The following is a 26,990-nucleotide window of genomic DNA, read 5'->3' as shown; positions in this document are numbered from 1 at the left end:
TAGCCGAAGCCTGGATTTAAGGTAGTGTTGGCTACGGTGAGTGACTGATAAATATTTATTGAACGATTGAATAGCTCTAAATATCGTTCATTATTATTTGCTATTACTCTATGGCAAGAATAAGAGTTTTGTTAATTTTATAATGCTGTTATAGTAACACAGCAGTGGAATTTATAGATTCACAGTTTTACTCCAATATTCTGGATATGATCACTAACTACAGCCCTTCTGAATTGTTCTGAAATTCTTGGAATAAACAAAGGCCTGTGTTGACAGCAAAAACTGCAGGCATGATATTTCCTTTCTTGGTAGATTAGCAATATCAATAAGTTATTAAAAACCTTAGCAAAGAATGAAAATTGCTCTTCAATTTCTGTTTGCTTTCTCCATTTTTATGTAAATGTCCTAGTTGATCTTCTTTTCTCTCAGCCACTGGGTCTTAAGAACTGTAGATGGCAATCCAACCACAAAAATGATGTGGTTTGCTAAATTTAGTCATGGATTTGCTTTTCCTAGCCGCACAAAATTATGTTGCTCTAGGAGAGCAGCATATCAGGAAAAAGAATCATAAAAACAAAAGCAAATCTCAGAGAAATAGAAAACAAGATAATTTTTTTTGTAGCCTTTTCTTTATAAGTTCCACTACATGTAAGTTTACAAAATGTAATTTCGGGCTCATGAGTTAATCAAGAAATACTGTGAAGGCATTTCAAACTATAGCAGAAAATCTCAGTTACCATGGAAACAGGATACCATACATGAAAACAGGCCACATCATATAGAAGATTTAATTATAATGAAATGATAAATGAATAAGGCAATTTTTAAGGCTATTTGTGGCTAAAGTCCATTAGAAGTCCAGTTTCCAAGGAAGCCCATGTCTAAAAACTGTAATAAGAAAAATTATGGAATAAGATAAACTACATTTGAAAAAGATTTTGAAAAGATTACAGCAGCCCCATCAATTAAGAAGAACATTTCTAATTTTAAAAGAATCACATTTGGATGAACTCAGAGTTCTTTTGAGAATCATGAGCTGTATCCATAATGGCAATAACACATGGACTCTCTACACAGAATAATAAAATACTTGTTTGATTGAAGGGTGTTCATGAATCTAAGTTTTAGAATATGATTGGAATGGCATATTTAGACATGTTTTTATTTTGAAGTCAGTTTCACTGTGATTTAAGAGATCAGTCAGAAAGAGAAAAACAAATGCCGTATGCTAACACATATATATGGAATCTAAAAAAAACCCAAAAAAACAAAAAAATGGTTCTGAAGAACCTAGGGGCAGGACAGGAATAAAGACGCAGACATAGAGAATGGACTTGAGGACACGGGCAGGGGGAAGGGTAAGCTGGGACGAAGTGAGAGAGTGGCATGGACTTATATATACTACCAAATGTAAAATAGATAGCTAGTGGGAAGCAGCTGCATAGCACAGGGAGATAAGCTCGGTGCTTTGTGACCACCTAGAGGGGTGGGATAGGGAGGGTGAGAGGGAGACGTAAGAGGGAGGGGATATGGGGATATATGTATATGTATAGCTGATTCACTTTGTTATAAAGCAGAAACTAACACACCATTGTAAAGCAATTATACTCTAATAAATGTGTTAAAAAAAAATAAAGAGATCAAAACATGGCTGGGAAACACAGCATGCTTGTGTCAGTGGATCATTTTGATTCCAAATGTTGTGTCCTACTACCAAATTTGCTGCTGATATATGCATGTGTGTTTGGGCTGAGCCAACAAGAAACAGACCATCTGGAGGGCCCCTTTGATGTAAGAATATGAGTGAAAAATATTCACTATCCAATGTAGTCTCACTGAGAAGTGGATTTAAGTGTAGGTGGCCCAGAGAGTCCTTAGAAGCACAGTAAGTTCCAAATTTTAGGCCACCAGCAGGAAACTTATTAGCAGGGGCACTGTTGGGGTAGTGAACATTTATCACAGGTATTGATGTTTTAGAGGAGCAGAACACTACCTCCACCTCTCTCCAGTCGTGGGATGCAATTACACACAAAGTTGGAGCAGGATGAGGGATAGGAGAAACAAGACCGCTGGGCTCATCTGTACAGCCACAATGTCAGAGGGCAGTCCTTTCACCAGTGGTCAGTTCCTGTGCATTCTGTGCTGCTGCACCTCCTTTACACATTCACAATAGCAGTCTCTGTTGATTTGGACTCATAAAAAATACAGTTTGGAGGCCATGGGTTGTAGAGTTAAGACCTACATGGATTTGGATCCCAGCTGTACTCTTTACTAGCTGCATTGTCTTGGGCAAGTTACTTAGACTCTTTGACCTCAGTTTCTTCATCAGAAGTAGTATCTACTGTTGGATTATGAATGTTAGCATCAATATATGTAAAGCAGGGTTTCTCAGCCTCAGCACTATTGAAATTTTGGGCCAGATAATCTTCCCTGTGAAGGCTGTCCTGTGCATGACAGGATGATTAGCAGTATCTCTGGCTTCTACCCATTAGACACCAGCAGCAAGTCCTTCTCCCCCGAGTCCTCACTCCCAAGTTCTGGCAATCAGTAACTGTCTCTGACATTGCCAAGTGTCTTCTGGTGGTCAAAATTGTCCCCTGTCGAGAAGCACTGATATAAAGTGAGCTGCTAATAGTAGATGATAAATAAATGGTAGTTAAATATTAAAACTTTTTGTGACGAAGTAGTATATAGTATAGTGGTTAGGTATAGGTTTAGCCACTTAATTTCCCTCATGACCCATACTTTCCCATGCCTTTTTTCAGTTCTGAAAATTTCTCAGACAACATCTTTTCAAATATTCACTCTATTCTGTTCTCTCATTTTTCTCCCTCTAGTATACCTCCTGAATTATGTTAAAATTTCTTATTCTATCTTCCGTGTCCCTTAACCTCTCATATTTTTCTCTCTGTTTTCCCATACTATGTTCTAGATGATTACTGTGGAGCTATCTTCCATTCGAGGATTCTCTTCTCAGAGGAATCTTTTGTTTAATCTTAGCTGTGTTTTTAAAAAAAAATTTAATGACTATAATGAATGTAATTTTCATTAAAATTTTTTTTATCTGTTTTCCATATCTGCCTTAATAAGACTCTTTCTTTTTTGTGGTTTTGTTTTTTTTCCCCTGCATTGGATATTGGAAAATGACAATTATTATATAAAAGACTCTTTTTGATTGCTCCGTTACTGATGATTCTTCATCTTCTGCTGACTACTTATGGCAATGCATTTATGTATTTTCTCACACGCTTTATAAGATTTGTCAGCTCACATTTTTTCTAAAACAATCCCATTTATTAATAGAGATATTAAAACTGTAATAAAAATATTAGCAAAACAAATGTACCGATGTATTTTTTAAACCTTGACAAAGGGGGTTTATTCCATGAATGCTAGAATGGATTGACATGAAGAAGTTTATGACAATAATTTGCTACATTAACTGTAATAAGGGGAAAAGCTATACCATTATCTCATGATCATATACACCATTATGAAGATAATCTCAAATGCCAAAATTCAACATCTACTTGATGCATTAAATTGAATATCTACCTAATGAAATTCTTAGAAATGTCAGCTCATTTTTGATGGAACTACTTATTGTTGGGGTTTCATCTTTGATTTATAGAAGTGACCCTATTGATAATTTCATGGTTGTGTCTGATGTAGTCCTATATGTTCACTCATTCTGGGCATGTTTTTATGTTAGATTTTTACACAGGGTCTCTATGGAAACAATGAAAGAATTTGGATCGCACACATTTGATAGATGTAGGCTGGGGAATCTTATTTCTTGAGGTAAGCTTTTCCCATTCAAGCCTCAGGATAGACAGCTCATATTCACATCACGTTCTTAGTAGGTGGAACTTTGCCAAGGGAATTTTCCTGACTTCCAACTTTATTCAGAGATTCTAATTTCAGTTTCCTATTGGAGTGTTAATACCTCAAACACCAAGGATTCCATTACACTCATCTAATTTCAATATCCTGTTACCACTGTGCATTCCCTTTTCATTTCTGGAACCTGCAGAATTACATTTCTTGCACCTGCAGAATTACATTTCTTGCTTTGAATCTTTACTGTTTATTTAAATTAAAAATTATTTTTTTCTGAATCCAGCATTTCTGAGTTTCTGTTGTAGTAGAAGGTATTGGTTTCCTATGTCAGTTCAGCCTGCCATTTTGACTAGAAGTTCCAATTTAACCTTTCTAAACCTCAGTTTCTTTATCTGCGACATTGGAATAAAGATAGCAACTACATTGTAGGGTTGTTGTGAGGAGTAAATGAGATAATGAATATAAAACACTTATTTACTGGACACATAGTAATTGCTCAGTGTACACTACTAACATGTAAATCAGCTGCTGCACTTCCTGCCAAATTTCAGATACTCAATAATTTATGACTTTAATCTATAATTATGGTTATTTGTATGTATTCTCATCTCAGATCCATTCATGATTGGGAACCATATCAAGAACTGAAAAATCCTAGCAAATAGTGCCAGAACTATTCAAATATCTCTACAGTCTGCAAGTCACAGTTGATTTGAAGGTCACTGACATATTTACTTTGACTGGGGCAGTTGTCTCAATTAGGAGCATTTTTGCCTCCAAAGGGACATTGGCAATGTCTGGAGATATTTTTGATAGTCACAACTTGAGGGGCAAGGTGCTACTGGCATCTGGGTAGAAGCCAGAGATGCTGCTAAACATCCTACATAGGATAGCCTCCCACAGCAAAGAATTACCTGGCTCAAAATTTAAATGGTGCTGAGGTTGAGAAACCTTGAATTAGGTTATTTAAACCTCTTCATGTTTCAAATTCAATTTATTTTAAAACCATTTGTCTCCAAAAGGTATTGTGAATTATACTGTTCACTGAGTTAGTAACTGAATGTTGACTCTAAGTTGGTGACCAAGGTCATCAGTCTGATTCAAAGGAATTTTTTTTTTTTTTAATTGAGGTATAGTTGATTTACAATGTTGTGCCAATCTCTGCTGTACAGTTAAGTGACTCAGTTATAAACATATATACATTCTTTTTTTATATTCTTTTCCATTATGGTTTATCACAGGATGTTGAATATAGTTCCCTGTGCTATACGTTAGGACCTTGTTGTTTACCCATTTTAAATGTAATAGTTTGCATCTACCAACCCAAACTCCCAGTCCATCCCTCTCCCTCCCTGTCTTCCCCTGGGCAACCACAGGTCTGTTCTCTATGTCTATGAGTCTGTTTCTGTCCTGTAGATAGGTTCATTTGTGCCATATTTTAGATGCCACATATAAGTGATATCCTATGGTATTTGTCTTTCTCTTTCTGACTTACTTCACTTAGTATGATAATCTCTAGTTGCATCCATATTGCTGCAAATGGCATGAGTTCATTCTTTTTTATGGCTGAGTAGTATTCCATTGCATGTATGTACCACATCTTCTTTATCCATTCATCTGTCGATGGACATTTAGGGTGTTTCCATGTTTTGGCTATTGTGAGTAGTGCTTCCATGAACATAGGAAGGGGTGCATGTATCTTTTTGAATTATAGTTTTGTCTGGGTATGTTCCCAGGAGTGGGATTGCTGGATCATATGGTAATTCTTAGTTTTCTGAGGAACCTCCATACTGTTTTCCAAAGTGGCTGCACCAACTTACATTCCCACCAACAGTGTAGGAGGGTTCCCAAAGGAAACTTTTCATATAGCCCAGGATTTCTTTGGCAGTACAGGGTGAAGAGCAGTTACCAAATTCACATATTTATGTAGCAAAGAACGATATTAACAAAGCAACACAACATCAATAACAACAACAACTCACAGACAGACATCTATACTTGAACATAAACACATAGCCACACAAACAAAAGCCAGTGAGGCTTGATAAGTCTTTTAGAGAGAATGTGAAATTAGCTTGGGATGTCTTTAGGTTCTGGAGTATATAGCATGTACCATTTATACTGCTAAAATTTCTGAATTTGTTCTGAATATAAAATTGATCTCCTCTAGGAATCTATCCCTCCTCCTTATCTCTTAAAGGCTTTTTTAAAAAAGATTTTTCACTGTATTTTAACTTTCTGCTTTTGTATTTGTTTCCTTTTTTAGACATCTTTGAGAGCAAGTATCTTGCCTTATTTATTTTGTATCTACAGCATCAAGCATGGGACTTGATATACAGAAGATGATAAATGTTCAAATTAATGAATGAATGGGTGAATGACCAACACCCATACTTAGGTTTATCAGTATTTCTAGTAATATTTAGGAATATATACCCTGGCTAAGTGATGTATTGGAGGATGCAGTGAGTAGCTACAAAGTGGAAGAGAAAATGGAAGGACAAATGGAAACCCAGCCTCGGACAATGTGACAGAGTTGTGCAGGGCTGGAAAACAATGTCAGCAAACCAAAAAACTTTACATACAGCAATCCAAAATGAAATTTGAACAAAGACTGAAGTAATTCCTGTTGTCTTGGAATTAGGCAAACATCCCTAGTCTCTGCAAATAGCAATGGCAGCCCCAAAGCCAAGAATACACTTTGCTTGTGTGTGTGCGGTTGGTGTTTGGGTTTATGATGGTGTTAGCCAACCAGCTAGGCTTTTCTCAGGCAGACATTAGCACAGCATCCAGCATTTTATACTTTCCACAGATGAGACAAATTCAAATAATAGCTTCAAGTCTCTAATGAACAAATCCTCTATTGCCACTACTTGTGTATTTAGTTTAGGAAAAGCTGTAACATCAACCCAGATTTAGAAAAGTATACATCCTAGGTGAAAATTTTATGTTTGAATAATTTCATCCTTTTCCAATTAATGATTTCTGATACTTTGTCCTCTCTTTAATGGCAACTATTTAATCTATTCTCACTTAAGATGCTGCCATATTTTCATCTGGACATCTTTTCCTCATTTTATACATGAAGAAACTGAGTCTTTGAAATACAAAGAGACTTGCCCAAGAACTTCCCTACTAGTAAGTGATGGAGCAGAAATTCAAGGCCAGGTCTTTTTGGCAAAGTTTCTTGGCCTCATCTCCTCATGACCAATGTATAGCAAACTTCCACTCCTTTGACAAATTTCTCCATAAGAAGACTTCACATTTTCTATTTTCAGTTGTTCACCATAAAACATATTTGAGCATAAAAGTTTCTGTTTTAAGTTAGAATTATGCAAAAATTTCTTCATGCTGTACAACACTCTGCTAAACACTGCACAGTGTGAAAGAAAATGGTATTTTTCTTTAGAAACAATTTTATTTCTTTCATGAATGTATTGGACAAATAGAAATATACTCCATTGCATAATCAGCCTGGAGGTTTCCTTAAAAATTTTTTTATTTTAAATTTCAAGTACAATGTGGATATATTCTTATAAAAGAGTCAAACAACACAGAAAAAGCGCAGTCCTCCCCATCTTCAGTTGCATCTGCAGATGTAGCCACCTGAGCTAGTTATTATCTGGATTCCCCAGCAACAAAGTTGCCTTCCCTTACTCTGTTTGTGAGGCCGCAGCTGGGGCTGTGCCTCTGCCAGCAATATTCCCCAGGCTGCTTTAACACATGGCTCCCGGAAGGTTTATCAGCAGGGGGTAGGAGGAGGTAGAAGGGACTTCTCAGGTTTTTCCCATTCCCTTCAGTATTAGGCCCGCCAGTGGCAATTTGCCACAGTCTCCATGTTCTTTTGACAATCCCAGAACCAACCCCATGGACTCCGCAGAAGTACAGCTGAGACAGTTGGGGCTCCCCACGAATGTCTGAGTGTACTCCTCCAGGCCCCTCCTTTATGTGCCCGGATTCTTACAATCCTGTCTCTTTTTTTTTGTTTGCTTGTTTTCCCAGACTGAGGATGCTAGCTCTTTCCTGCAGTTACAATCTCTGGTTTCCCTTAGTGTTTCCTCTGTATTCTCTTATTTTCTTAGCCTTTTAACTTGTGTGTTAAATAACTTCTCTGCAATATAGTAAGTTGGTTTTCTATTTTGCTGACCAGTTTTCTATTTTTCTGTGAAAGATATACCACCATGGTCAGATTGATCTATATCCCTACAGATGTTTTTCTTTTCCATTTTATTCCCAATTTAATATTTTATAATTTTGATCAATGATTATTTCCATATAAAAAGAATATGAAAGGTGATAATATAGAAAGAGAGTAGCATGTACAAACCTAGCTCTGAAGGAGAGGGCAGTACTGCCACTGACAGATGCAGACTTTCAGAAAAAGAAGAGCTGAAGTGAGTTTCCAGTTCATAGTCTGGCTTCTGCTTCTCTGAGAATTATAGGTACTCCTGGGAGGGTAAGTGGACAAGGCCATGAATTAATCTTAGGAGATGTAGGGCTCACCACAGTGGGTTATTAGCAGGGTTGTACTGATTCCTGGTTATTTAGTAGGAATATGGTCAGGGGTGGTGGGTGGGCTTCTCTGTGTTTTCTGATTCTGTGTTCACTTCAGCCAGCCTCCAGTTCTCAGAAGTTTGCAAAAGCAGAACTTCTTTGAGGTGTAATGAGTGTCCTCAGCACATGGCTCATTCAAGCCATCTTGGTAATGATAGCACAAAGCTCAGCAAGTTGAACTTTAGAGTATATTCCTCAAACCTGGGTGGGTTGCCCTCTGTACAGTTAGTATGGCAGCCATCATCCTGGGGTCTTCATTCACCATTATCCTGGGATTCCCTTTGCCTCTCGTGTGTTCAGTTTTCTGCTTTCTATATGCCATAACTTTCTATTTCTTGGATTATTCTCTCATTTTGGTGGGGCATCCTCTAGTAGCTTCCTAAGAAATGATGCATGGGAAGTAAATATTTTTCATATCTTGAATATCTAAAAATTATCTTATTCTACTCTCACCTTTGATTGATAGTGTGCCTAGGTATAGAAATATAGATTGGAAATAATTTTCTTTCATAATCTTGAAGACATTTTCCCACTATCTTCTAGTTTCCAGTGTTACTGTGAGATATTTGAAGACGTTCTGATTTCTATCTTTTTCATATAAACTGTTTTTTCCTCTCAGAAAGCTCATAGAATCTTCTCTTTCACCCCATGTTCTAAAACTGTGATGATGTGCTTCAGTGAGAGTCTGTGCATGTGATGGGCCCTTTATATCTGGAGAATCATGTCCTCGAGTTCTGAGAAATGTTCTTGAACTATTTAGTCAATAATTTCCTCCTTCCTTTTTTCTCTCCAGTTTCCTTTTTTTGAACTCTTATTACAGTATACCTGTTTTCTAATTTTTAAAAATTTTCTTCCTCTTTTTTTTCCTTTTACTCTACTCCTGTAAGATTTTCTCTGCCTTCTGAGTCATTCTTCTTTTTGCATCTCTGTCCTTGGCTGTTTCTGAAGAGAGCATTGGAAATGCCATTTTTTTTTTGGGTGCCTGAGCAGCCTTCTCAGTTTGCTACCTGCCTCTAGAAAGTTAGGGAACATGAGGTGTTTCTACGTCTTGAACAGTCTCACTCCTTTTTAGTCTAGGCTATGGCTCTCTTGCCAATTCAGCTCTCACAGATAACTCTGTTGAATAGTCATGTGTTTGATTCCATTTTAGTCCATATAACAAAAACTACACCTGCTATTATTTTCAAGACGTGCCTCTCTCTCTAGACTTAATTGTAGGTACTGGCATATCAGGCTTGTGTGAGACCACAGCTTTAAGGTTCATTGTCTTCAGACTTTCAGTGTTGCTTTTAAGAATTTTAAAGCCATTGTGATTCCTGATTATTTGCATATGAGTTTTCTTCTTTCTTCTCTAGAAGTTTATGAAATCTCTTTTTAACTTGTGTTATACAGATTTGCATTTCTGATTCTCCACTGAGAATGATGCTCAAAAGCAACTATTTTTGCCGGAATATATAGATGTTTTGCAGGCAGGTTAAACACTACGTGTCAAAGACATTCTTCCTCCCTTCATTGCTCCCCATCCTGCTCCTCTTCCTGTATTCCTGGTACTCTTTATTTTTACTGCCATCTACCCATTTGCTCTAGGGCTATTACTCAGGTTTCACTCTTGACTCCTCTGTCCTTCGTTGCATACACAATAATCACCAAAATCTAATTATCCTGAAATCTTCCTACAGATTTGTTGAATTTTTATCCCTTCCTGTTTATACCACTACAAATTGTAAGCACCTCTCTCCTTGACTAACTACAACAGCCTCACCATCTGTGACTCTGCCATGACTTGTATTCATTCTCAGCAAATTTGCCAGGGTTATTAATCTAGATATAACTCTGACCTTGGCCTCTGCTTACAACTTTCGTGACTTCCCATTGCTTACAAAGTAAAATGGAAGCTCCTCAATAAGGCATTTAGGGCCTTCCATGAACTTATTCCTATCTACCTATCTCAGTTTGCTTGGGCTACTGTAACAAAATAACATAGACTGGGTGGCTTAAACAACAAACAGGTATTTCTTACAGTTCTGGAGGCTGGGGATTCTAAGATCAGGGTGCAAGCAGATTTTGTTCCTGGTGAGAGCCCTCTTCCTGGCTTGCAGATGGCTCCTTCTTGCTGTGTCCTTAGATGGTGGAGAGAGGAAGCTCTGATGTCTCTTCTTCTTCTTATAGGGACACTAATCCCATCACGAGGGCTTCACCTTCGTGACTTCATCTAAACCTAATTACCTCCAAAAGGCTTCACCTCCTACTAGTATCACATTGAGGGTCAGGGCTTCAACATACGAGTTTTGAGGTGACAAATTCAATTCATAATGTTACCTCTTTAGTTTGATCTCCCCCAACTTCATGCCTTATCATGCCGTATAATTTACACTTAGGAAATTTGAAAATGTGTTTATCGTAACATGCCTCATGCTGTTCACCACTTCTTCACATTTGTTTATTTTCCATCTGCTTTGAATGCCTGTCCTGCTTTCCTTCACATGGATATTCTTACTCCTCTTTTAGAACGCAGCTCAGGTATTATAATTTCTAGGAAACCTATGCTTAACCTCCAGACTGGATTAGTTTCCCTTTCTCTGTACTCCCTTAGTACCCTGAGTCTCCCTCGGTACCCTGATTATACCTTTAGCTCAGCATATACCCTATTATATCCCCACTATGTATATATGTTGTTTTTTTCCTCTAAATATTAAGAACCTCAAGTGCAGAGATTATATCATTTATATTTTTATGCTCAGTGAGCACAATATCTGGTCCACGGCGGGCACTCAAGAAATATTTGTTATTAAACTGACTAACTAAATATATCATTTTACTCGTGTTGTTAGTTGTGTTAACTACCTAAAACATCCTGAACATTTTCCTGGTATCTATGCCCATAGTTTATTTTAATTTTCTGTGTTGAAATACTTAACATAAACATAAATTTGAAACAGTTTTGGCATCAGCACTCTTTTTATAGTCTCAACCTTACATTTATTGCATGCATGAGTTTATATGCTGAGACTAATGGGTCCCATTTATGACATTAAAAATTTGTGCCTAAGCTTTATCAGTAGGGCATTGCCTCAGTGGATTCTCAAACATGGATCAATGACTGGGTGAGAGTAGCTTCAGATGTGGGAGATACAGAGTATCGTGTTATAGGGCAGTTGCTGAGATCAAGGCTAAACTGTGTAGCTTCTGGAGTGCTAATACCATCCACAGCCTACAATGCTGGTTTTGAAGAAGCGAAACATTAGGCATTCTAATCAATATTTCTTAGAGTAGATCTCTGAAGAGATGACAGCAAATTAGAGGCTGTCTTCTGGCAAGAGTGAAAGGAAAGTGAATCATTTTATAAAGGAAGTAATGTGTGAAAAATGCTTTTTCAACTGTGAAGTGGTGCACAATTGTTTACTCTTGAAATCACTATGATTGTTATTAAGGCCAGTTTGAAAGTCAGTTGCCTGTCTCAGCTCAGCTCAGCCAAATTACTAGGTTTGGCTAGTAACTTGGGGCATTGTCCCATGACTCAAGACAAGCAAATTCCATTTGCCATTTGTAATGGACTCTAGTAGCTATTGTTTCTAGTTAGTGGGTTGCTTTTTCTCTTATCCCTCTGCCCTCCATCCCTTCTGTTTTAAACAGAGTCCACCTTTGGCCATGAGTGTAACTGAGACCTGGCCAAACTTGATTCTTTATTCTCCTGGTCAGAATAATTTGTTAAGAGGGATCCAAGCAGAAGCAGTCTTAATCCTTCTTTGGGATATATGTATGGGTATTGGAGAGAGACACTCTCTTTTCTATTGGTTTTTGAGTTGGGGCATTATAGACATTTGGTGGGCTTTTTGAGTTGCTTCTGGTTAACTTCCTTGTCTGCATTGATGAAATCCATGGGTAATTTTGTAATAATATACAATTAGAGTAATACACAGAGAAAATCAAAGCTGAGAGATGGGGCAGGTGAGGGGGGCGGTAATAATATAATTTGCATTACTTGATCCAATTGTGTTGAATCTAGCAACCTCTGAACTTATCAGTTACATGAATTAATTCATCATTTTTTTGGTTAGACTATTTTTAGTTGTGTTTTTTCCCCTTGCACCTGAAAGTGTTCTGACAAATACACCACTCTTGCTTAGGGTGTTTTGGCCACCATTCCCCAGACCTCATTCTGTTTCCTGGGCCCTATTCCACTTATTAATTGCATGTTCAGTGGTTAAGGATAGGGATAATGAACCAGACTACCTGAACTTGAATCTTGGCTCTTCTAATCAATAGTTATATAATCTTGGGCAAGTTATTTAACCTCTCTGAGCTTATTTCTGTATCAGTAAAATGAGATAATTACTTTACCCACTTTTTGTGAGGATTGAATGAGTTAATGCATGTAAAGAGCTTAGAAAAAGACCTGACACATGGTAGTGGTTCAGTAGGTGTTAGCTATTGTATATTGTCTCCTAAAAAAGAAAAATTCAGAATGTTTGTGTTTGTATGTATTGCCTAATTTAAAATTGTTACCTTTTGAAGGATAAAAACCTCGCCTTCTTAGCTTGCATGGCTTGCACAGATTATGACACCTAGCATAATCTCGTATCCATGGTGAACATTTCTCTGGTTTACCTGTTCCCACACCACACAGCCAATATGAAGACCCGTCATTCACAGCCTCCTTCCTGACTTGCTTGTCTTGATCTATTTCTTGGTGCACTTAACTTTTCTTTTGACCTCATTATTTTGTATTTTACTGAAGGCTCTTGTCTGACTGTCCTTTTCCCCTTCTTGACTATGATTTTTATTCTACCTCTTGTGATGCTATTTCAACCCACCACTCCTTCACAAAACCCTTATTGAGAAAGGCTCTTCCTAGGTTTACCCAAGTCCTGTGAGCAGGGTCAGGACAGCAGTCAATAAATATTTATGGTTAAGAAATTACAGAACACATCCCAAGCAGTAACATTCGAAGCTCATAGTGATGGAGAGTTAACTACAACACTGATTGTATGACCTGATACAGGCTTGTCAAACTTGTGCTTCTCAAACTTGATTATTTGCTGCCTGATGTTCTCCTTAACCATTAATTTTCCTTAGTGGTAATTAACTTTAATATTAAAGTAAACAGGGATATATTTTTGAATCGAAATCAAAATTTACGTGGTTTTAGGAAATGAAAACACATTCTAAAGAAATGTCTTAATTTCTTTGGGTGTTAGGCCTGTGGACTCACATGTTTTGGGGTATAATTGGTGGGACATAAGTTACTGTTCTTTGTTGTTAAAGATACCTTTGTGAAAACATTTGAGAAGATGATAGTACTGCATATTTCCTTTGCCAGTGTTGGATGGGGTTTATGTTCACAACAGTCAGAACTTAACAATAGCTATCAGTTTGGAGCACACTTATATGTCCAAAACTCTGCTACACACTTTATAATAACACATAATTTGGTATTCATGGCAAGTCTATTTTACAGAAGAGGAAACTGAATCTTAAAAAGTTAAATAACTTGAATAAGCTCTCATAACTATTTTTGTTGTAACTTGGAGTCAAATCCAGGTCTGTAAAGCTATAAAGTGCCTTTAACTGCTACAGTGCACAACCTATGAGGAATCATTCAGAATAACCTCATTCAAGATGAGAAATTTATGAACAATTGAAAAGAGCAGCTTCCATCAGTAAGCACCAGCTTGAGGTCTTCAAGAACTTAAGGGCAAAAGGAGGAAAGGAAAGAAAGAAGAGTGTCTGTGTGTGTGTGTGTACTTAAACACATATATTTTATATCTATAGCAGCTTTCTTGAGAAGACTGAATGGTTAACTTATCCTCATATCTCAAAATTGAAGTTATTATCATTGTATTTTCTGTCAGTTCGGTTTTAAAACCAGCCAGCTTTTGTTTCAGGAAAGAATGCTGTAGGATTTACTCTGTGTAGGTAATGATCTAGTCAGGCCCCAAGCACACAGTGGTGAATGTAATGAACACCAACATTTTGATGGACAATTTGTCTTGAACATTGTCCCCTAGGATTACAGTTCTTCAACTAAAATTCTTGCAGAAGGTCAGATAGCCTGCTTTATTGTACATTATTTATAATAGAAAATTTGTTAAATTCCTTTCTTAAAAACTCATTGATAGAGCTATTTACCATCATCACATTTTCCTTCCTCTTTCCTACTTTGCATAGGTTGACGGCAAGAATGTTGTTTCACTTCACTACGCTATGAACCTCTGGTACATATTCTCGTTTATTTTGGCAAGTGAACCATTTTGTCTGTGTGGCTTAAAGTGGTCCACTGTACTGTGTGACAGACAGTAAGAACGTGGCTTAACATATGTTCTATTGATGCATTTAAACCTCATTGATCTACATACACAAAGCTTAATGCAGACTTGTAAACATAAAGCTCATCTGAGCTTCTAATCTTAATATTGATTCTATTTATGGGTGCAGGGAGTCAGACTGTTTCTCAAAGAGTGTTCCATGGAACACACATCAGGACTGCCAGGATGCTTGTGCAAAGGGCTTACGTGGTCAAATGAGTTGTGGAAATGCTATCTTTAAGACAATCTATCTTGTCTTAAAGATTCACTATAATTAGTATATGAACATCTCTAACCATCTTGCATTTAAAAGAATAACATTTTTTAAACCAGAATTTTCTAAACTTATTTGTCCAAGTTTAAAAATATTAGTTCTCCGCTTTCTGTGGCACTGCTGTTTCTTGAAATACATTTTGGGAAATACTTATCAGTACCCATTGGCTTTTAAGTCCAATTGAACCTGGGTTAGAATTTTAGCTCTACTATTTGAGTAGCACATTTGTCCTTCATGAGCCAGTGATTCCTCTTTTGGGGAATATTTACCTCACAATATTGTTGTTAAATTAAATGAGTTAATGCATCTAAAGCAAATAACACAGTGCTTGGCATAAATTTTAGTTACCTACTTTTTAGTCTTTGTTTTCCCTCATTTTTTTCAAGAAGCATTTAAAATTGCACTTCCTTTATGAATTCTTCCTTCAAAAATTTACCTAGAAAGATACTCTGGACCTAAACTCACATGAATAAACATGCATTTCTTTTGACTACATTTTCAAATACCAAACACAAAACGCATTCCCTGTTCAATAAATACTCTGCTTAAAAACAGTGATAATAAATGGTCCCCTTTTAATGCAGAGGTGAAAATCATATGGTTCCGGGAAACAGAGTACAGAGGAAGATCTCTGGGTTTTCCTCTTACGTTAGGTTCCTTAGGTAGCCAAATGCTAAGATTATTGGAGTAAACTAAAGAAAGTTCTTTTGAGGCCATGTGAGTCAACATAGAAGTAACAGATAATCCTGGTGTTTGTGTCTGAATGTGGTACTATTATTAGAAAAATAAAATAAAAAATTATAGCTATAGCCTAATGGGTTCTGAGATATCAGTTTTGCCTTTGGACAATGACGGTTATTACCATCTACCTTGAGTATCTCAACTGGCAAAATTCGTTGGCTCTAAAACCAATTAGCCTATAAAAATGAATCCGGAAGGACTGTACTTTGTGTGTAAAACTGCTTGTGGTTCCGGTTGTTCGACTTCAAGAAACATGTAAGAGAAAAAAATTTCAGATTAACAAATATACCTTGTTTATGACGCTGTGTCATAAAGAATTCTAGGTGGCTGAACAGCAAGCATTGGCCCATAATGCCTTTGTGTTGCTGGGAGGGAGTGCAGGTACCTCCCATAATGCCTTTGTGTTGCTGGGAGGGAGTGCAGGTACCAGAAGGAAAACAGAATTACTACTAGTGGGTCAGGAACACAAATAGAATTCAGGGATGATGCATTGAGATGCTCATTATTTCACACAGAAGCAGTCTCAGGATGCACCAGGTATTCACTTCACTTTGGTTGCCTCTGCTGTTTTCTCCTTCTGTGATTTCACCTCTAGGTCCAGGCTCACTTAAAACAGAAGGCTTCCGTTTAAGATTATCCTGGGAAGGCAGAGGTAGCTCTCACCTAGCAGATTTACGTTTTTCAGTTTTAATCAGAATTGTGTATGTACGAGACTAATTGACTTTGGAGTGCTCTTTAATAGAGAGAAAAACCAGGGAGTAAGAGGAGTTTATGGTGACACGTGGAAGCTGAAATGTAGGATGGCTAACAGTGTGGGCTTTGGATTTAGGCAGACCTTGTTTTGAGCATAAGCTCTACCACTTACTGGTTGTGTCACCTTGATCTCTGAGAGGTAGTTTTCTATAATTATATTCAGACACTGTATAGCACAGTGGCTGTAATGGGCATTTATTCCAGCATCTATTCCATGGGAGTAGGCTTGACATCACCCCCACCTCTATGCATAGGCCGTACGTATTGGACATAAGGCAATCATAGCCCTTGCCACAGAGATTGGTTCAGTGATGAGCAAAGACTAGGCCAATCAGTGCATGGCATTGCACTGGCCTCTTTCATTGGTCCAATGAGAGTGAAATAGAAGTCATTTGTACAAGATACACACTGTCCCTTGCTCTGAATGATGCGGTGTGCAGGTGAAAAGTCTGGGAATCTGTAACAACTTTTTTACTGCTGTAGAAGATGGCAGTCTGCAGATGAAGCTAGTATACAGAGGTTGAAAGGGCAAAGCGAATGACAGGAGAAACTGAGCTTGACCGTGTCGTTTTAAAGCTTGCCCTACCTCTGGAATTTCTAGTTACTGGGTTAACAGGTTCCCTTTTGTTTAATCCAAATTGAACTGTGTTTTACTTTCAAAATAAGGAATCCTAATTCATAAGTGTATTATAAATATATCATATCTAACATATCTGTCAGATAGTGACAAGTAATATGGAAGAAAATACAGAAAAGAGGAGAGAAAGTATTGCAATGGGGGTGCTGCATAACTACAGCTGAAGTCAGGCAGACTTACTGAGAAATCAACCTTCAAGCAGAGACCTGAAGGAGGCAAGGGAGCAAGTCATAAGGCCATCTGGAAGAAGTGTGTTTTGGCAGAAGTAAGAGCAAATGCAAAGCCCCTGAGGCAGAGCTCTGCCTGGCATGTTCTAAAAACAGGAAGGAGGCTAGCATGACTAGACTGTGGGAACAGTTGGAGAGTAGGAGATAAGGTCAGAAAAATAATGTGAGGTAGGTAGATTACAAAGGGTCTTGAAGTCATTGTAAGGATTTTGGCTTTACTCTAAATTAGAGGGGAGACCATTGGGGGATTATGGGCAGAGAAATGAGATGACCTGACCTATATTTTTAAAGGATCATATGGTTATTTTTCTGAATATAGGCTGGGTGGGGTACATGCTAGTGCAGGTAGAGGAATGGCAGAGGCTGGAAAGCCAGTTAGGAAGCAGTTGCAGTAATCCAGGGCAGATGAGATAGTTTCTTAGGCCAGGGGGATGGAGTGGACATGCTGAGAAGTGGTCAGAGTCTCTTCATATTTTGGAAGTAAAATCTAGGTGATTCACTGTTGGATTGAATGTGGGGTGTGAGATTAATGGGAGTCAAGGGTGACACCAAAGGAGGTAATACTTTTTGTATGGTGGGCATGTGATGATTAATGAAATAATTTATAAAGAGCTGGTATATAGTAGGCTGTTGAATGACAGTTACAGAATAATAATAAATAGTTACTTGCATTGTATAAGGTATTGACAACCCTATAGTCCTAAAGGTAACAACACATATCTTTGATAATAAATAGCATTTGTAAAATGATTCATGATTTATAAGGTCTTTTCATATGTCTTGTCCTTTAAGCCTTAGAAACTCCTGAGATAGGTATGTTTATTACTACTTTGCAGAGGAAAAAGAAAAACAGGATGAGATGGGTAAAGTGCTTTTGGTCATGGTTCCATAGAAATGGTAACCTCTTTTCAAACCTGGGTCTTGTGGCCCCAAATACAATTCTCCTTTCACTATAGCATTCTGCTGACCTTCCTGTTCAAAAGTGACATTTTTGAGTTCATTTCTAGGGTGGTTGGTAGATTGAGAGAAATCCATATTTTTTCTTAATATTTCTTACTGTGACATACCTTATAGGAGCACCAACTAGGGGATTTCACTTGTGGTGATGTAGAGAAATAATCATAATGAATGACTACTGGATTAATTAACACTTACCAAGTGCCAGGCATTAGTATTATTTGCATTACTACATGAAGTATATCAATTAAATTTTATAGAAATTCTCTGAAGCAGTGTATCAACCAGGGTCCAATCAGAAGACAGTAATCACACCAATAATTTAATATAAAGAATTATTAAGCTAGTAAAAGGTGTTTACTAAAGAGAGTAAAAGAGGCATCTAAAAATATAGGGTAAAGGAAATATAGAAAATAGCTACCACCTCTAGGGCTGAGGGAATGTGAACAGGAAGAAACTAAGAATGTGGAAGAGGGCCCCCCACTGAGGCTAAGATTCAGAACTCAGACCAGGACTGATTACACAATTTGTGAGGCCCCATGCAAAATGAAAATGCAGCGCTCCTTATTAAAACATTATTGAGAATTTCAAGATGTCAGCATCAATGCATTAAACCAAGTGTAGAGCCCTTCTGAGGGTTAAGTCCCTGTGTGACTACACAGACCCCACAAGGTACCCTTGGTTATGGGCATGGCTGTCACAGGAACACGCAGGCTGCCGGAGGCAAACAAACTTGGCAGAGGGTGTGAGCCAGAGTTGGTCTGTAGGAGAAGCCCACTGAATGGTCAAGACACCTGTAAAAGGTGTGAGTAGGTTGGAATTTATCTATAGGAAATGCCTGCAGATGTTGGTTGGGGTTTTATTATGCCAGAGATGATTTGCAGGGAGTTGCTTCTGCGGTACAACCTGATGGAGAGTGAGTGCCACTGGGGCCTCCCAAAGACTACTGGCAAGTGTAACATGGGAGGGAGAAGAAGCCCAGACTGGAATCAGGAATGGAAGCTCCTTTCTCTTGCTATGTCCCTCTAATGCCCTCTATTGAGAAGCCTAACACTGTCAGTTTGGCAGAGGAGAAATGTTTATATGGTCCAGTTCCAGTGTCACAAAGCATGGCAAAGAAAGGTGGATTTGGAGCAATAAAAAGATAACTTGCACAGGCAAGTACTTTTATTATTCCCTTGCTACAGATGAAAAAACTGTACTTCAGAAAGTTGGAGTCTCCAGGTTGAAAAGTTATTTGTAATTCCAGACTTCAGAACTATACCACTTTGCTATAATACACCCCTTAAATTCATGGGTTTGACTGCCTTGATGGGGGTAATCAGAAAAAATGTGGGGTAGAGGGGACTCAGGGAATAAGAAGCACATCAGGTAGTATTGGGATGCAAGTGCATCACTAAAGTAGACCCATGGAGAGAACATCTTATAAGAAACAAGCCACAAGGAAAGAACAACAGGAAAATCAAAGATTTCCTTTCATTGTACCTAAGGACAACCAAATAGTTGATGAGGGAAAGCTTCTTTTTATAAAATACTTTCAGCTAATATATGACAAAGGATAGCATAGAATTAAAATATCATCATTTTACAACCCCTAGTGATGTAATGGATATAAACAATATTCACTGATGTCTGCTAATATCAAAAAAGGAAAAACAAACATGTGCTTCTTGATTGAAGCGATACCACCTATGAAGTATTATCTGAAAAAAATCTGATAATGAATGAATCTGATCTAACTACCAATTTATAGAAAATCCAGGGACCACGGAAGATGTTAAAGGAAACTACAAGCATAAAGTCAGCAAAACCCGGAGTGTGAAAAACTACAGGACAAGTGATCAAGATTTTCCAGTTAATAAATTATAAAAATAAAAGAGGTAGAGGAAGAACCTATAAGTTCAGAACTTCAGAGGCATAAAACAATGCAATAAATGGGTCTTATTTGGATTGTTAACTGAACAACAACAGTAGCAAGAACAAAAACTATAAAAAGCAAAACAAAACTGTTATGACAGATTTGAAAATATTGATACAATTGTAGAATAATTGTTAATGTTTTAAATGTGATATGCTATTTATTTGATTTATATTCTAAAAAAAAGTCTTATAGAGATATATACTGAAATTGTATATGATAAGTAAGGTCTGTAATTTGCTCCAAAAATAATTTTTATGTGGAGGGCTAGCAGGTGAGGGTATATAAAAAAGAAATTAGCTGTTAATTGAAATACGATGATGGGGTTTATTTTTATATTCACTTTATATCTTTATGTTTTAAAATTACCATAATAAAAGTTTTCTTTTGTCAAAATAATTTGACTTTTTTTTTTTTTAATTTATTTATTTAGCTGCGCCGTGTGTTAGTTGCAGCACGGGGGGCTTTTAGCTGCAGCATGTGGGATCTAGTTCCCTGATCAGGGATCGAACCCAGGCCCCCTGCACTGGGCGTGTGGAGTCCCAGCCACTGGACCACCAGGGAAGTCCCTAATTTGACTTTTTATGGGATCGTGTAACTTGCAAGTTACTAGCTATCTTCTACTAGTTGAGAGAAAAAATATGACATTTTCCACTATACTAGAGTCAGATAACATTGTTTTTGTAAAAAGGAATTGTCTGGGAGGATTAGTAGGATTTTTATTACAAAACACTTAATCTATATTGTATGTTTATGTTTTTGAGTTATTTTCTTTAATTAAAAAGCATCAAAGAAAGGAAACCGTTATCTTCACGGAGTGTTTGACAAGAATTTCCCTCTAAAGTGACTTAAGAGATCCCTCTCACTTCAGAGTGTCCTTGATTCTTAGCTTGCCCAATCTTAGCAGAGCTGACAGAATAGAGTATTTAACAAGATTTCATCACAGTGTCCAGAAGTGCTGTTTTACCCTAGGTGACTTGAAACAGGAAAGAAAATGTACATTTTTCTATTAATCAAAATGCTTCAAATAAGCTTTTAGGGATCCTTGGGCTTACCAAAGTCCTCTTTCTATTTTGTTCCTCAAGAGGCATCTCTGAAAACAGGGCAGCAATAAGCAACAGCAACATCAGGAGGCTTCTTTTCTTTTAGATACTTTTTTTTTTTTAAACTCTTCTTAGATGGCTTGATGGGCTTAGCATAGTTTCTTGCACTTGGTAGGCACCTATGTGGGGTTGGTTGAATTGAATTGTGTTCCTAAGAGGTAGCATGGTGTCATGAAAATACCTGCCTTCTAGTCTGTGACCCACCATTAAATTGTTTTGGGACCTGGCATGAGTTATGTCACCTCTCTGGGTCCCAAATGTCTTCATCTGAAAATTTACGACAATGAAGTAGAAAAGCACCATGAGCCTTTCCAGCTCTGAATTTGATGGATAAAAAGGGTCAACATTGCTGCTACTTCATGCGTGGTTAGGTAATATTTGAGATATTAAATTATGTTTTCTCCCATATTTCCTTTTTTCCCCCATTTTCTTTTCAAGCCTGGGTCCAAGAGAGGTTTGCATCAGGGCTGAGTACCTGAGAGAATGAGGAGCTTGTGTGGATAAAGGCTGACCAAGAATCAGATGTTCCCACCCAGATTCCCTGGTGTCTTGATCCTGCCGAAATTTGGCAGAATGTTCACGCTGCTCCATGGAAATGGAGGGGAGGGAGAAATCCCTGAGTGACTGTATTTTGCCTTGCGCCACTAGATAGAAATGGAAACGAATATTAATAGAGGAAAATAAAATTATAGCTTAAGTTGCATGTCCACTGCATACATTATTCAGAACATTCATTTTAACTCTTTTCTTCTTTGCATCAGCTGGTTGCTTTGGTGTCCTATAAAGACAGTCTTAAATGATATAAGAAAAGAGGTTTGACATTTCTGTCATGTAAAGTGCTGTGGACTGAATTGTGTCCCTCCAAAATCTCCATGTTGAAGTCAAATCTCCAATGTGACTGTATTTGGAGATAGTGCTTGTGAGGAGGTGATAAAGGTTAAATGAGATCATAGGGTGGGGACCTAATCTGATTATGTCAGAGCTCTCTCTCTCTCTCTCTCTCTCTCTCTCTCTCTCTCTCTCTCTCTCTTTCTCTTTCTCTGCATGTGAAGTCATAGCAAGAAGGTGGCCATCTGCAAGCCAGGGAGAGAGTTCTCCGGTACTCTGATCTCTAGATCAGCCTCCAGAACCATGAAAAAATAAATTTCCATTGTTTAAGACACCCAGTCTGTGGTAGTTTGTTATGGTAGCTGGAGCAGACTAATATATAAAGCCTCAGGAAAATCAATGCAGACGGATCTATAGTGAACTTTGTTGACATCAGAATGTCCACAGGGGTAGGCTATGGCAGGATAACTTTCACTACCTATTTCAGATTATTTCATTTGAAATAATTAAGGATAAAACTCAAGCTATGATCAATATTCCCAAAATGAATGAAATCAGAGTAACAAGCTGTTGGAAGAGTTGATAACTACATCTAATGGACTGTAAGTAAAATTGTAAGTGTTCAGTGCCTTTGATTTTATTATTAACCTCCTCCCTCTTATTTAGAACCTATGAACTTTAGTTGAGAGATAAGGCAGGTTATATCAGATATGCTGACAAGGGAGCAAAACTGAAGGAACAGTGGGGGTAAGTGGTGCTTGTATAGCCGTTTTGTGGGGAGTCCTGTCTGCCCAGTTACAAACCAAAGAGTACCCCCATGACATTCCTTCCAGAGCGCAGAAATCTCTTCATTTAAATCTCTCCATTTAATCCCTGCCAGCAGCACACAAACTATCTTATAAACAGAAATCAAGAAAAATCTACTAGATTTTAAAGCAGGAGGCTCTCCTCTATGATCACCTCTATTACTTACAAAATGGTTGTGCACAGAATTTTGAAAAATCACTTGTATTTTGCTTGAATTACTGGAATAGTTGTTTTCTATCTTTGTTTTTGGCAGCGTATGCATCTCTTTTAGCTAGTTTGTTTAGATTATATTAAAATTCTCTATTTCTCCATGAACATACCCAGGATGTTCAATAATATAAGTTGATGTATTATTAAAATTCAACCTAAGAGGATCCAGAATGAGTTTGATTTATATGTAGAAAATTGGTTGCACATAAAGCCTGTAGCTGCTTGAGAACTGATTTTTCTTTTTTATCTTTATCCAATAAGCAAAATTAAGCCTCATCTTGGTTCTATGTTCCTTGTGACTTACCTGTGATAACCGTCATGTCCCTTCAGAAAGCCCCAGTGAGTGGCAGGGTCTTCCCATTTTTTTTTTTTTTTTTTTTTCATTAGACCTTTGTCCCTGACCCTTCTGTGTAATACCACAGCTCAGTGCATGTCAATATTTAGATTGAAGCCTCTGGAAAGAGCTCCAATTCCTTCTACTCACTCTCAGGGGTGATTTTCACAACCCAAACTCTTTGTGTGACCTCTATACCCTGGTATTGTAAAGAAAGGTCAGATGGTGCGGTACTGGCTGTGATTATGAAGGTTACTAAAAATGACAAATAACTGCCTCTTTAATAAGATTTAAAACAGGTTTATTGAGCTGTGAGGTTGTCAGTGGTAATGAGATTTTATTCTCATTTTCTCACATCTCTTTTAATTTACAGCAGATTGGAAAAAATGTTTTTAAGGGCTACCAAAAATATGATTCATGGCTTTTGCTCATAGATATCTTAAGCTCATTAGAAAATTATGAAGGTGCATAATGCCCAGGGTAAACTAAAGACTCATAAAACATTTTGCTTAAGGTAAAATTGATTTCAAATGTGCTGGGGGAGTGAATATTAGTTAGCCTTAGATTAATTCCCTTTAGCTAGGAGACTACATTGTATGGGGCAAGGTAGTTCTTTAAATTAAAGATGGCATAATTAAAAGTGCAATAAATTGAAAGAATTACTTTATTTGATATAATTCTATGCAGTCTGGTCTCACTATCTGATTCTGTTATGGCACTGCCAATGAGCGATGACGACTAGGTACTGATTTTCAACTATATTATTCTTCACTGTAATTACCTTTCATTATAACACTTATCTGAAAGGGTACATCGATCAGAGAATGCCCATTAATTACACTGCTAATGGTCAGCAAGTGAGAGGATTATGCTAGAATGAATAAGGAACGAGCTGTAAGTACCTTTGGGATAGCGCTATAAGTACAGCAGTGGTACCCTGGGCGATGCTGAATTGGTAGGCAAAGCTGCCAGCCTGGAGCCAGCAGGTAGCATGCATTATTGACCTCTCATTTACTTGGAAAACTGCAGGAGCCTGAAGCCCAATATTAGCCAATGACACTCAGAGCTTCTCTGGCGTGGAAAGGCATGGGGAATGTAGTCCCCTGATAATGCACAGAGATGAAGATGTTTCTAAATGACATGGTTTGATTCTGCTTCAGGTTTTGGAATGCTTCCCTTCTGTGCTGAAGAAGGATGAAATTTGAAACATGAGCCACAAGCTCCTTATACTTGAATATAAAGTATGGCAAGGAGTAATGATTTTTAGATAAGTTATTTCCAAATATCTAGTAAGTTAATGGGTGCATTTATTTAGTATACTTGTATATTGATTTTTCTTGCAACAAATTCCATATACTTTAGAATTATTGTAATGCTTACTAATATGTGGATTTGTCATAGAGTCTTAATGTAGCAGTATCTATCTTTGACTCCATTGGTATTGAAATTACACTTCCATTTTTTAAAGCTCTATTTAATGTTTAGAAAAATCACAAATTTTGTCTTATTCTTGTTGGGCGGGATATATTGTTGATATACATTTTAAATTCCGTTGAGCTTGAAAATTAGGAAAAAGGGAAGTGTGATGATTTTGAACTGACTCTAATAGAGAAGTGTGAAGTACAAAATTTCATGATTAGAGAAAGAAGAAAATGGGATGATCATGGACTGTTCACTGGAGAAATTAAAGTATAAATTGATTTTCATGTTTGAATTAAGAGGGGAAAAAAAACAGGCAGGAGAGCTGCAAAGACTTTTGAAAGGAAGTGGAATGGCTTTCCTTCTTTATCCAACTTCACTGCTAACACAAAAGGGAACATTTTGGTGCTGTTCTTGAGATCCATCAGAAGCAGCACCCATCACAAAGAAGGAGCATCACAAAATGAATAAATGAAGAAACAAATAACTAAAATGGTGATCTTGAGTATCACTGCTCTTTACTGGTCTCTTGGCAGAAATGCAAGAAACTTAAAATTATCATCCTATGCCAGTTAGGTTTTTAAATAATGAATCACTTAGGTTTTCAACTCATTTCTTTGCCAAACAATTTTTATTTTATTTTCTTTTTAAGGTTGTATGAATATCCAGATTGTTTTGGGCACTGAGAAGATAATGCTTTTGTTTCTTGTGGGTGCTAAATATAGGATAAATTAACATTCAGCATACATATTACTTGGAAATTAAAACACTATTACATTTCTTCAGAATGATTTCTTTTATTACAAGGATATATTTAATTAGGCACTTAAAAATGAAGTGTTCCTTGAAATTTGGAAGTAATTTTATTATTTCCATAATTCTCTTGCCAAATTAATTAGATATTGTGGGCCAAATGTGTAGTTTAAAATCATCAGATTAATGCAAATGACATTTTATATATAAAATTAAATAGGAGACTTTTAGAGATTTCTTAATTTAAGCTGAAAGGCAATTGCAAAAATAGTTCTTTATATCAAAATTAAAGATGTTATTTAAAATTAATTCTAAAGCTAAAGGACAAACATTATTTCAGATTAAATGCTAAAGGACAAAGATTAATGGTGAAAATCTTTAATTAGTAGGAAGGAATTGAGTGGAAAATTATTAACTTGTCCCTTCATAAATCTTTAATACTAATTGATTAGTGCTTTATATTTAAAGATATAATCACCAGAGTGTAAATAAGCAGTGTAGCCTTTTTTTAATAGCGGGCTAAAATATTCCACCAGACATTTGAAAGGCACTTTCTTCTGGAATAGTTGGACTATTCTATTTCAAGAATATTGGAGCTGTTTTATTAGAAAAACTAAGTTGTTGTAAATTTTAGAATCATTTCTTTCTTTTTTTTAAATTTTGGCCATGCCACACTGCTTGTGGGATCTTAGTTCCCTGACCAGGGATTGGACCAGGGCCCACTGCAGTGAAAGTGCCAAGTCCTAACTCTGGACTGCCAGGGAGCTCCCTAGAATCATTTCTTAATCTTTGAATCTCTCTTCCTCTGCCACAAACATCACACTAGCTATTTCAGAAATGCTAAGTTTACCTCTATTGTTAAAAAAGTTATTTCTCAAACTCTCATTAGGTAGTCATTTAAAAATCTGCTAAGAATTTATTTTTAATCTCTTAACAACTGCATTTCTTTTATAGAACTGTTAATACATGTCCATGCTCATGCTCGTCAAAATGTGGACATTTTTGAAACAAGTTGCTTCATTAATAAACATAACTGGGAATAGTTTTCTCATCTTCCGTAGTGATAGAGAAGTCTAAATAATAAGGATGAACTGAAAACTCAAATATATTTTCATTAGCACATGATCAATTATTTGATGAAAATTTATTTATTAGAATTTCTCTTGGGGTGAGTACTAGGTAAAAGAAGTACTTTGATAAAATGATTGTGGTAGATGGTGACCCCCCCCCCCAAAACCATGTACAAGTAATTAAAAAATGGCCCCTAATCTTCTGGGAATGAAATAAAAAGAATCATTTGTATTTCTTCTGGAAGGAAAGTAGAAGATAA

This window comes from Balaenoptera ricei, chromosome 5 (assembly GCF_028023285.1).
Source record: "Balaenoptera ricei isolate mBalRic1 chromosome 5, mBalRic1.hap2, whole genome shotgun sequence".
Taxonomy (NCBI): Eukaryota; Metazoa; Chordata; class Mammalia; order Artiodactyla; family Balaenopteridae; genus Balaenoptera; species Balaenoptera ricei.
The sequence above is the reverse complement of the archived record's forward strand: the minus strand, read 5'-3'. Positions refer to the sequence as shown.